Here is a 12,779-nt window from a genome sequence, read left to right on the forward strand (position 1 = left end):
GTAAGGTGAGGCTACCTAAAGCTGCGGTAGATCCTCACACTGTATGTATGAAATGTAGGGGAATGATTGCTCTTTTGTTAACCCGTGTAATGAATGTAAGGGGTTGAATGAGGATGAATGGAAGTCTCTTTCTTCCTACTTAAGGAAGTTGGAGAAGGATAGGGTTCACAAGGCTTCGTCCAGAAGCTCTAGTAGGTCTCGCCTTAGCGAGCTAGAGTTAGATAACCCTGTGGTAGAAGTAGAACCTTTACCTGTTTCAGCACCTGCTCACTGCGCCGAACCCGAAGATACGTCCTCGGAGGTGGCCGCTATAAGAGCCAAGATTCATAGCATGGAGCTTAAGTTTCGCTCCTTGGAAGGTAAGAGTGACAGTGCTAGTGATTTTTGCAGTGACCCCAGTGCAGTCTGACCGTCTCCATAATGTTTCCAGGCCTAGACCGCTTCCAGACTCCCAGTCCCAGTGGAGGAGGAAAGTCGAAAGCCGCAGGAAGGTTAGGGAGAACCCCCACCGGTCAGGCTTCCCTTCGGTAGGACCTGATGTACGTTCCCAGGCTGCCTCAGATTGCGCCAAGAAGGAAGTGCTACGCCAGTGTTTCTCTTCGTCGCCTTCGCCTTCGCCGAAGCGTGGATGGAGCTCCTTGGAGGCATCACGCCCTTTGAAGAGAGGCTGGAAGGCGCCCTGCACCCTTCCCTCCAGCCCGGAATTCTTTCCGGAAGAGCCTTCTTTAGATGTCAAGAGGCCCAGGACTTTTCAAGATGACTTTTCTCCTCATTTGCCTCGCTCTCCGCTTCCGGAAGAGGAACCTGAGAAGTCTCCCGCTCGGATTCTAACAGGTCTGCAAACGCAGATTTCGGCTCTGGCTAACTCCTTGGCACGCCCAAGAGCAGGGAGTTCTCATCGTAAGAAGGACATCTCGCTTCCTGTTAAGAAGTCCAGGCGCACCTCTCCCGACTTACGCTCAGCTTCGGAGTTTGCGCCCTCTCCCGAACGCATGGATTCTCGCGTGAGGCACTCCTCTCCTGACAGGCTCCCTTCCTCGTCCAGGCACCAGTTGCCTGACAGGTGCACTCATGTTGACTTCCCCTCGACTTCGGATAAGCGCCAAACGTCTCGTAGGCGCTCTTCGCCAGATAGGCTCTCGTCCCCGGACAAACGTGTTTCGTCAGTTAGGCGCTCTTTGATTGACAGGTGTCTTTCTCCTTGTAAGCGCGCCTCTCCCAGCAGGCGCTCTCTCGTGACAGGCTCTCTCCTCTCGTCAGGCGCCAAGAGCCTGGTAGGCGCTACTCCCTGAGTAGGCGCTCTTCTACAAGCAACCGCTCTCCTCTTGACAGACGCCAAGAGCCTGGCAGGCGCTACTCTCCAAGTAGGCGCTCTTCTCCAGGATACCGCTCTTCTCTTGACAGGCGCCAAGAGCCTGGTAGGCGCTACTCAACAGGTAGGCGCTCTTCAGGCAGCCGCTCTCCTCTCGACAGGCGCCAAGAGCCTCGAGGACGCCCTCTTGGAAGGAAGTCTTCTCTGGATAGATGCTCTCCGGAAGCTTTTTCGTCCCCTCACAGGCGTCAGACTTCTAGTAGACGCCCCTCCCAGGATAGGCGCACTTCGACTGATATAACCGCCTACCCTGCTAAGGATCTTGGTTGTTCTTCTTTTGAGGAAGAACAGGGAGCATCAGAAGAAGACTCAGCCAAGGATTCTTCAGTTTCTTCTTATAAGAAACTTACGGACTTACTTCTCCAAGAATTCGGAGACACCCTTACTCCTGCTGCACCTCCTTCGCCGCTCTCCTTGTTCTCTACTTTGAAAACGACTAAGGCCTCAGCGTGTGTTAGAATGACGCCTACCATTTCTATGAAGAAGGCGCTGAGAGGTTTTGGTTACTGGCTTCGGTCAAAAGAAGAAAAAGGAAAGACAGTTTTTGCCTTCCCTCCTTCCAAGCTGACAGGAAGGTTAGGATTTTGGTACGAATCGGGAGAACCTTTGGGCCTGGTTCTTCCTTCCTCTGCGGACTCGGACTTCTCTTTATTGGTGGATTCCTCACGACGCTCTGCCCTTTTATCTGCCAAGACTACGTGGGGGATGAATGAGCTTGACCACCTTTTGAAGGGAATGTTCCAAGTCCTAGAAGTCTTTAACTTCCAAGATTGGTCCTTGGGTGTGCTAGCCAGAAGGACTCAGACTCCGGATACCCTTTCACCTGAAGATCTCCATAGCGTGTTAACGTGTATGGATAAGGCGGTGAGAGATGGCTCTTGTGAAGTGGCTTCGCTCTTTGGGGCAGGAGTCATTAAGAAGAGGGTGGTGTACTGTTTGTTTCTAACTAAGTCAGTGTCACACGCTCAGAGAGCCTCGCTCTTGTATGCATAGCTCTCTCCTTTGCTCTTCCCGAAGAAGATTATTCAAGATATCTCGAACGCTCTCGCTGCAAAAGCGAATCAAGACATGCTTGCGCAGTCAGCAAGAAAACCTCGTGCGACCTTCCAGACTAAGGCTAAGAAGGAGACGCCCTCTATGCAGGAGCCCTTTCGAGGAGGCCCTCCTTCCAGATCTTCATCAGTTAGAGGAGCAAGAACCTTTAAGAGAGGTAAAACCTTCTCTAGGTCCATCAGAGCCAAGAAGTAGAAATCAAGTCCTTCAGACAACAGTAGGCGCCAGACTGCTAAGATTTGCCGATGTCTGGGCCCAGAAGGGGCCGGACACCTGGTCCCTCTCGATTATCCAGAAGGGATACCTCATTCCTTTCGTGTCAAGGCCACCTTTGACAACAACTCCGAGGGAGTTGGTAGCCAAGTACAAGGACCCCATCATGAGCCAAGCCCTTGCTCTAGCGGTAGTTCGGATGCTAGAGAAGGAGGCTATAGAACTAGTGAACGACCCTCTCTCTGCGGGGTTCTACAACCGCCTCTTCCTAGTTACGAAAGCCTCAGGAGGATGGAGACTGGTTCTGGATGTAAGCGCCCTAAACATCTTTGTGGAAAAGAGGAAGTTTTCCATGGAGAAGATGTCTTCAGTGTTGGCTGCTCTTCGTCCAGGGGACTGGATGGTGTCCCTGGATCTTCAGGAAACTTACTTACATGTGCCAATCCATCCTTCTTCGAGGAAGTACTTGAGGTTCATGATGAAAGGGTAGATATTCCAATTCAGGGCCTTGTGCTTCAGTCTCTCGACAGCCCCTCAGGTGTTCACGTGACTTATGAAAAATGTAGTGCAATGGCTACATTTAGAGGGAGTGAGGATATCCCTCTATCTGGACGACTGGCTGATCAGAGCCAAGTCAAAGGAATGTTGTCTGGAGGACCTACAAAAGACTTTTACCTTAGCAAGTTCTCTGGGTCTTTTGGTAAATATCCAGAAGTCACAGTTAATCCCCAGTCAAGAACGTATCTATCTGGGGATTCGGATAGTTTTTCAGGATTTTCGGGCGTATCCTTCCCCGGAAAGGATAGCTCGAGGCTCAGAGAAGGTCACAACCTTTCTAGAGAAAGATGTATGCACAGCAAGGGAGTGGATGAGTCTGCTGGGGACACTCTCCTCGCTGGAGCAATTCGTTTCTCTAGGAAGGTTGCACCTGAGATCGCTCCAGTTTTTTTTGCACCGGAACTGGCGTTGTCACTCACAGGATCTAGAGTTCTCCTTCAAGATCACAAGAGAAATCAAGTAGTGGACAGGTTCTGTCATATAAGTGGTCGAAAACCCCTTTGGCAAGATCCTACTTGGATTCTACCATGTAAATGGATAACAAATCCTTTTGGTAGACCCAAAGAGTCTTTTCAGCAATAGGTCACGCCCTCGCTGTAGCTCTTCAGGCAATGCAGGCTCATAGACAGTAACCATGAAGTCTTCTGCCTAAACAGGTGAGAACCAAGGTTTTTGTATCCTACAACATGTTTGTTTCCCTTTTCTATGTTATATAGTTGTCTCTTACCCTCCTCCAAGGGTGCCAATCAGCTAAGTATATATCTGACAGGAAAGTTCATGTACAAAAATGATATTGTTAGTATACAATAAAGTTTTGTACATACTTACCTGGCAGATATATACGATTGATGGCCCGCCCAGCCTCCCCTCAGGAGACAGGTGGAAGAGAAAATCTGACTAGAAAACGGGATTGGTTCATACACCCGCCACCCAGCGGCGGGTAAGGTAGATCACCTGACCTACCTGTCGCGTGTGCCGCGAGTTTTGAATTCTGTCGGGACATCAGAGACGTAAGCTAAGTATATATCTGCCAGGCAAGTATGTACAAAACTTTATTGTATACTAACAATATCATTTTAACACGTCTTGACACCAGAGATGATCACCAGTCACGAGTTGTTGGTGGTGAGAGAAGGAGCTTAAGACCTCTACTCTCCTTTCGAAGTAAGTATTTTCTCCAAAGTTAGAAATTAAGGCCACATTTGAAGATTTAAACGGAGGGTAATGAAAAGGGTGGCCAACGCAGTGCCCTCAGCACCAAAACACTTTCGAAATTTTTACCTACAACTCGAAATATTTAGAAGACTGACGCCATGTCACTGTTTGCGGAGTCGCTTGTGTCTGTAAACTTCCCATTGTTCCGACACGAATACAAACCCTCGGTCCTTTAACAATAGGAAGGTAACTAGCGGCAGCTGGGACGGTCGTAAGCTTTGAACAAGGGGAGAACGGTAGTTAACTGCTTGTCCGACAGTGCGCGCGCCGTGCGCCTGCGAGGTGAAGAATCACTTTTGCTTTCGGCCGCGGGTGTGAAGGACATGTTCGTCATCACTCTCTGCCCGCTTCATCGTCATATGCTTTTTTTATATTGTGTTTTCTACTATGGTTTGTTTGAGTTGAAAATGAAACTGTAAGTACTCTGTTTTCATTTTCATTACTTAATTATGGGTCAAGATGGAGCTATCGCCATAGATGAGGCGGTTTCCGCTCTTTTCATGAATTGATACCCTTGAATTATGTTCTTGGTGCTGAGGGCGGGAGCGCGCTCGCGCCGAGTCATGTATTTTGGGAGAAAGTGTCTAATTGAAAAATGTAAGTACTCCTTTCATTATATTTTTGCCCTGTGCGTTCGTTGCCGAGAGCGTGAATGCGCTCGGCACGAGCCTCTTATTTTGTATGAATAGAATGCAATGAAAGTGGAATCGCAATTGCAGTATTCTTTTTCATTTTCATTTATTTTTTAATTGCATCAATTTTCATTTTGGATCAATTTCCGCTCTTACCCGGGAATTGATCCTTCCCCCTTTTATTTTGTGTGAAAGTGGAATCGCAAGTACAGTATTCCTTTTCATTTTCATTTATTATGATTTCATCATATTATTATCGATCAAGGTTCCGCTCTTACCCGTGAATTGATCCTTTCCCTTTTATGTTCTATGAAGTGAATCGCAAGTGCAGTATTCTGTTTCATTTTCATATTATTTTTCACTGCTGGTGGGGGGGTAGGGGAAGCGAAGGTCTGCCAGGAAGTCGTCGGAAAGCTCTCCCGCGACTCCCTTGGTATCCGATTCTTCGTCTTCTTTCCTGCCCCCCGCTCAGCTCCCTCATCGTCTCCTTCCCCTTTGGGGGGTGGGGGGGGTTTCGGGTCCTTCTCCTCGCCGATCTGTTGAGCGTGGAGGAGGGCGCTCGGTGCCCCGTTGTATTTTTGAATTTGGGGTCTTCCTTGCGTTCGGGGTGGGGCATGTCTCTTCCCCGTGCGTGAGGGAACCCCTCTTACTAATCTGTCTGTGCTACCGCAGGTGCTACATCCGTGGGAGACGACCTTGGACAGGTGTGGGCCACTTGGGCTGCAGGGCGTGCCTAGCATCCACGGGCTGCTGCAGCATCTAGTGAGGTCTGGGGCGGTGACCCATAGAGCGGTCTCCACTTCCACGAGCTCCACGGCTGCTTATGCTGCTCCCCCCCGCCTGGTCTATACTCCCCATGCTGTGTCGGTGACGCCGTCTGCCGCTGTACTAGGGCCGCTCGCCGCCGTACCGAGGGGGGGGATGCCGCCGCCGCCTGGGTTCTTCGTGTTGCCTGCCCCAGACTTCCGCTGTTCCAAGAGCTCGCCCCTGGACCGGCTGCCAGTACCCAGGTTCCAGCTGACTGCCGATACTACCGAAATGATGATGGCTGCACCAGCCGTACCTGCCGTACCTGCCACAGATCTGGTTCCTGCTGCTGGCCTGGCTGCCTTTGCTGTGTCTGCCGCTGCCGATGTTCCTGCCGCTCCTGAGATGGTTGCTGTACCTGTCGCTCCTGCTGCTCCTGCTGTTCCTGCACCTGTCCATGCTAGTCCTGCCCACGGTGTGTCTTCCCCAGTCCCAGGTCTTTCCGGACAGGTGCAGTCGGGCCGTGTTGCTTCGGCAATATCCCCGACTCCGGCCTAGATGGAGGACCTGACGACTGTCCTGTGTGAGCTGACGAAGGAGAGGTAGAGGAGGAAGGTGTCGTCTTCGTCGTCTGCTGCCACCTCTTCCCCTTCGACTTCTAAGGCCCGCAAGACGAAGAAGAAGAAGGTTGCCTCCCCCCCCCCCCAAAAGAAGTTTCCTTCGGGAACTTCTTAGGCCCCGTCTCACCTCGATGGGACGGGGGGTCCTTCTGCTGGTCCTCCTGCTCCTTCAGGAGCGGGGCCCGCCTCCCCTTCCGCAAGGAAGAGGAAGACGGGGACCAGAGGAGCACTGGTTTCGACCGGTTCTTCCTCGCCTGGTGTAACCAGGATCCGGCTCGGCCTCTCGTTCGCGAGAGATCCCGAGTGTACGCTCTCCCTCGGGAGACCGTGCAGCCAAGGTTTTGGCGCCAGAGTTCGCTCGGCACCAGGAATGCAGCACGGAGCAGTAGGCTGGTGAGAGCCGCTCAGGTGACTCTCGCCAGGATAGCGGCCGCTCTCGTAGCGGCCTGCCGGTACCCAGGGTGGACATTACCATCTCCGACCGGCCACAAGTTCAGGCTGTGAAGAGATTTCCCCGGCTGTTGGCACCAGCTTCGGCTGGTGCCATCGGCTCGATGAGCCGCGACTGGTTCCCCCCTAAGAAGGCTCCTTCGGGAACTTCTAAGGGCCCGTCCCACCCCGGTGGTACGGGGGGGGTCCTTCTGCTGGTCCTCCTGCTCCTTTGGAAGCAGGGCCCGCCTCCCCTTCTGCAAGGAAGAGGAAGGCGGGGACCAGAGGAGTACCGGTTTCGACCAGTTCTTCCTCGCCTGGTATTAGCGGCGCTGCCGCTAAAGCCAGGATCCGGCTCGGCCTCTCGTTTGCGAGAGATCCCGAGTGTACGCTCTCCCGCGGAGACCGTGCAGCCAAAGTGCTGGAACCAGAGTTTGCTTGGCACCAGAACTGCGGCACGGAGCAGAAGGCTGGTGACTCTCGCCAGGCTAGCGGCCGCTATCGCAGCGACCAGCTGGTAACCCGGGCATACAAGACGGTCCCTGACCGGCCACAGGCTGAGGCTGGGAAGGGGCTTCCCCGATCGGTGGCGCCGGCCTCGGCTGGTACCAGCGGTTTGACGTGCCGCGAGAACACACACCGGTCTCACCGCAGTGATCTCTGCAGGTCTTCCGACCGTCGCTCCCGCAGGGACCGGGCGGATAGGGAGACCAGCAGCAGCTCTTCTGACACACGAGATCGGGGCCGCTGTTCTCGGTCCAGCCGTTTTCCCCAGGGAAAGCCGCTCGACTAGGCCTGCAGGTTGATGATCGCCTGCAGCCCCCATAGCCTGCTGGTTCTACCAGCAAGCGAAAGGGGAGCGTCGGGTCTTCCTCTCCCGTGCCTTCAACTTCCTTGGTTTACGTCGGGAAGATCGAGGCACAGCGGGAGATCGTGAGGGGCGCGCCCCGCACGATCCCGTCATGACGCCGTACGTACTAGGCACGATCTTCGGACCGACCAGGATGTACGCGCAAATGGCAGGAGGAGATCGAGAGGGGGCTGTTGCGGTTCCCCCTCCTGAAGTGAGAGGTTCTCGGAATATGCTCTTGTTCGAGGGGCTTGAGTCCTACTCCGCAAGATGCTGCGACTTCCGAGATCCGTACGATTTTTACCCAGGTCATTGCGCTGATTCGTCAGCACAACGACCTCGGGAAATTATCGCCGATCCCACCAGCAGAGCCCGCGTCACGGCTCAATTGTTCTAGAGCCCGAAGAAGGGAAACCAGACTGACGGCGGTCTTGCTGCGATCGCAGCTTATTGACTCGGTTTTGGACCAGGCAGATCCTCTCGTCTTCGGACGAGATGGCTTGTTCAGGTCTAGCCGATTGAACAAGCCCCCCCCCCCCCCCCCCTTTTTTCGGTCCTCCCGAAGAGTTCGTAACCCTCCTGGGTGGGGGGGGGGGGGGGGGGGGGGGGGGAAGCAAGCCATCGTCGCAGGTTGATGGCTGCTCCTACTCTCTTCTTCAACTGCTAGTGTGCTGGGAAGGTGAGCGAGAATCCAATTCCTCCTCTACTTCCTTTCTCCTTACGGTTACAAGGGAAAAGTGGGGATCCTACAGAGACTTCTCTGTAAGATCCCATGTTGCATACTGCGCTACCAAGGGGGACCTTCGGGTCCTACCTGACATAACCCCGCTTGTTGAGGAGGAATCCTGCCCCGTTCCCGATTTATTGTTACCACGATAATCGGGAACCTCGCTAATGCTCGAATTCCTAGTTTTCTTAGCGTTGGAAGAAGACTGCCGCTGAAGGAAGATATCTCACAGTAGGCGACCAATCCTGGAGTAGAGAAGAATGGATGGTAAAATCCAGTTTGGCTTGAACTTTCGTCTTCGGTATTCTGTTCACCATTGAAGCTTTCCCTCGGGGAAGACTTCTCCTTCACTCTCTTCATTAGAGAGATCGAAGGCGATCGATCTCCAACCTTTATTCTCTTTTCTTGGAAGGAAAAGAATTTAGGATGGAAATCGTTGTTCAGAATCTTACAAATATACTACCTATATTATCTTCGCAACATGATTCTTCTAAGCATTTGAATTGTCTGAGGTGTATGCGCGCATCCTAGTTTACTCTACGGATCGTGACATAGACGAAAGTATTCTAATTGAACTGCAACTCGAGGCTGCCTGCAACCTCCCATGAGTTTTCCAGTTTCAATTTTATATACTTATGGTATTGTTACGACAACACCAGTTTAGCTTTGTATTTACCAAAATCCGTTTCGTTTAAATATAATGGCTCGAGCATATCTTTTTATGCTCGTTGGTTCTAGCCAAACGCTTTCCTTCGTGGAATGGATTATCTGGCAACTCAGGATGACAAGTCAGCAACAGCTATTATGTATTGAACTGCCCGAGGCAGCTCAGTGCCAGCTGTCGCTTCGAGAAGCTCGGTTGGTTATGTCTTTCTCCCCTGCTTTGATTGACTACCAACCGTATCTCTGCCCAATAATCACGGACTTAGGTCTCTGATTAACAGGGATTCTCGCATACATGAATGACCATCTACTGCTGTGATGCTCAATTCATCGCCTTCAGTATTGCGAGAATTTACAACAAGAGATATCTCTTCGACTTTCCTCTTTCTGTTTACCGCACGGTAACAGAAGTCTGTAATAGTCTCCCGCTGCATCGCACTGCGATAATGCAAATGATTTTTGCGGAATCTGAGTTTGTCCTCAGAATATCTCTTATTCGGAGGTGTGCAATTGTTCATTGTTCACCCCAGATTAGCAGATGTATTGAAAGACATCACCTACTCCCAGACCTGCCAGCTCTACTTCCAAACGTTCAGCCCATGAGAAGCAGTTCTTCAGGCACTACTTTCCCGTGCTTTCATTACTGGAAAACGCCCCGCTTTCATTACGACTACGACTCTTTGCCGGAGAGCAATGAAATAGCGGTTAGCGTTTTCAGTCATTTGTAAGCGCAGGTTACGAATCTTGAGAACTGTCTCTCGATTCAGCTGTGAAGACGTAGGTTGCATTCCTGTCCACCTTCATCTTCAACGGCACATAGTGTTGTTTCTCCTTAGCTAAGATTTAACTACTATGGAATTTCTTGCCATCAGAGACCTTGGTCCCTAGAAGGCAATTGACTTTTGCCTGTTGGGTACATGCCTTAAGAGATTCATCACCTCACCATCAGGCATCGGTGACAAACAATTATGATTTGTTTAGTCTCTCGGCATAATCCTTTTAGGGCGAAGGTCACGTGACTTGCTCGGATGCTTGGACAACTTGCCTCTACCGAACGCAGACAGTCGGCAGCTGTCAGAGCGCACGAGTCAGTTATGAATTATGCTGTGGACTTAGTGTGGTTGTTCCAGATCAATCATTACTTCGTCCTACTAGCTTGTCCCAGTACCCATACCATGGACACTCTCATGGAGTGTCGTTGTCTTATCCACTACCGAGAAGATCTTCGCTGCATGGGGATAGGAGAATACGAGACACTTCGCTGCAGACGGATACACCAGTATGGGTACTGGACATCACCAAAGTCGAGAAGACGGATAGGTCTTACGACTATTCCCATCTTTTCCTCTGAGTAACCTGCATGACTTTTCTGCCAAGTCAAGCATCCAGGGGATGGGGATCCCTGACACTCGGTTTCGTACTGAACTTCGTAGCGAAGACTCAGAACCCTTCGGTCCCTGACGATTGGTTCGAGTCCTTCACAGTCCCCTCCCTAATGGACTTCACCGCCTCCGGAGCTGTATGAAGAAACTCGACACCCCATGATGAGTGTGGACGCCTCTTCATCATTCCCTCGCGTTCCGCAAGAACTTCTCCGTGGTGCAGGTAGTGAAGGTAGGGGCCTGGTCCAACCGGACCACATGCACCTCCTTCTACCTTCAAGATATTGCACACAGGTCCTTGGATCTTTTTCCCAGACCCTCACAGGCTGAACAGCATCGAGTCCTGGTGTGACTGTAAGAATGGATGAATGAAGAGTGTGTGACTGGCTCCTCTTCCCATCTTTTTCTCCCCCTCTACCTCTGGGTAGAGGGATACGGTCGTCACCCTGCTGGGTAAGGACGAGATGCAGGTGAGCTACTCAATAGAGCACCATCCTATCCCTTTCAGTAGGGATAGGAGTAAATATCCACCACTTCCTCCAACAAGGGGGAGGAAGTGGATGCCAACTTGAGACAGACCCATAACTTTATGATTGTCTCTTGCAAACAGGAACAAGTTCTTGCTTGCTGGTACGAAGAGATACGCTTGCCTCTTTCTTAGTACTTGGCCCAGAGGTCTGACCGTTGATCCTGCGGTGCACACCCCGATCAATCGGACAGAGGCTTGGATCCCTCCCTCGCTCTTACGACCAGGGAGGCATTCCAAGGTTGGACGAACACCAGTCTGTTCACCAAAAAGACTCAGATTCCTCCCACCAAGAAGTGAGTCTTCCTATTGTTAAAGGACCGAGGGTTTGTATTCGTGTCGGAACAAATGGCAATTTGTCGAAAATTGCAGTTTTCCTAACTATACAAACCTGAGGTCCTTTACATATAGTCCCACCTCATGCCACCCCTCACTCTGCATTTTTTTGCATGGGCCTAAAGCAAAAGGGATTCTTCACCTCGCAGGCGTGCACACTGTTGGACAAGCAATTAACTACTGTTCTCCCCTTGTTCGAAGCTTACGACCGTCCCAACTGCCGCTAGTTACCTTCCTATTGTTAAAGGACCTCAGGTTTGTATAGTTAGGAAAAGTGCAATTTTCGACAAATTGCCATTTTCCTGTGCTAAATCCGCATACCACTTGTACCCATAGATGCTGGGGCACTTCCATCACAACAATCGCACACCTGACCTCTTACCACGGCATTTTTGCGGCGTTTTGCGCTCTTCATTTGTTTATCAGTGTTGTCAATTGGTATGTGTTTACCCTCCAAACTGGGTATAAGACTTACACAAAATAGGGGGAAATAAGTGAAATTAGCGTATCTATTTGTGGATTATATACATATTAGAGGAATTTTATCATTACTGCATCCCTGTGACAACTAGAATTCATGGAAACAGTTTGTAAATGCATTGGCGTATGTGTGACGCTCCACTAGATTGGCAACGATGAGTCATTTGTTCCAATACGAATACAAACCATCGGTCCTTTAACAATAGGAATGTAACTTGCGGCAGCTGAACCGGTCGTAAGCTTCGAACAAGGGAGTTCGGTAGTTAACTGCTTGTCCAACAGTCAGCGCACCGCGTGACTGGGAGGTGAAGATTCACTTTGCTTACGGCCGCGTTGGGTGACAGACGTGTTCTCCACTTCTCTCTGCCCGCCTTTTGTTGTATGCTTTGTTTTCTCCAAACCTTGGTTTGCTTTTGTGTGAATTGTGTCTCAATACTGTAAGTATGTGTGCTTTGTATTATTACCAATTTATTATGGATTCTCATGAGCTGGAGAGTTCCCCACGGCCCCCATCAGCCGCAGGACTTGCCCTGGTGTGGAGGGCCGTAAGTGTGGGGCCTTCCGCTCCTTCTTGGAAGTTGATCCTCATGAATTGTGTGCTCGGTGTCGGGGGTACGAATGCTCTCGCGCCAATCCCTGTGATATTTGTGTTTTGTGGTCGGAGGAGCAGTGGGCGCGCTTTGAGGGGAGGAGGAAGCGACGTAAGCCTGCCAGGGAGTCATCAGAAAGTTCTCCGGCTACTCCCCTGGTCACAGACACGTCGTCTTCTTTCCTCCCTCCATTTCAGCTCCCGCCTATGGCTCCTTCCTTTGGTTTGGTGGTGTGGGGGGGGGGGGGGTTTCTCGCTCCTTCGCCTGATCTGTCGAGCGTGGGGGAGGGGTGAGAGGTACCCCGACATTGTACTCGGGGTCTTCCGTTTGCTCGGGGTGGAACTTGTCCCCCCTGGGCGAGGGGGAACCCCTCCTGCTAACCCGAC

This window comes from Macrobrachium nipponense, chromosome 29, assembly GCF_015104395.2.
Source record: "Macrobrachium nipponense isolate FS-2020 chromosome 29, ASM1510439v2, whole genome shotgun sequence".
Lineage (NCBI taxonomy): Eukaryota > Metazoa > Arthropoda > Malacostraca > Decapoda > Palaemonidae > Macrobrachium > Macrobrachium nipponense.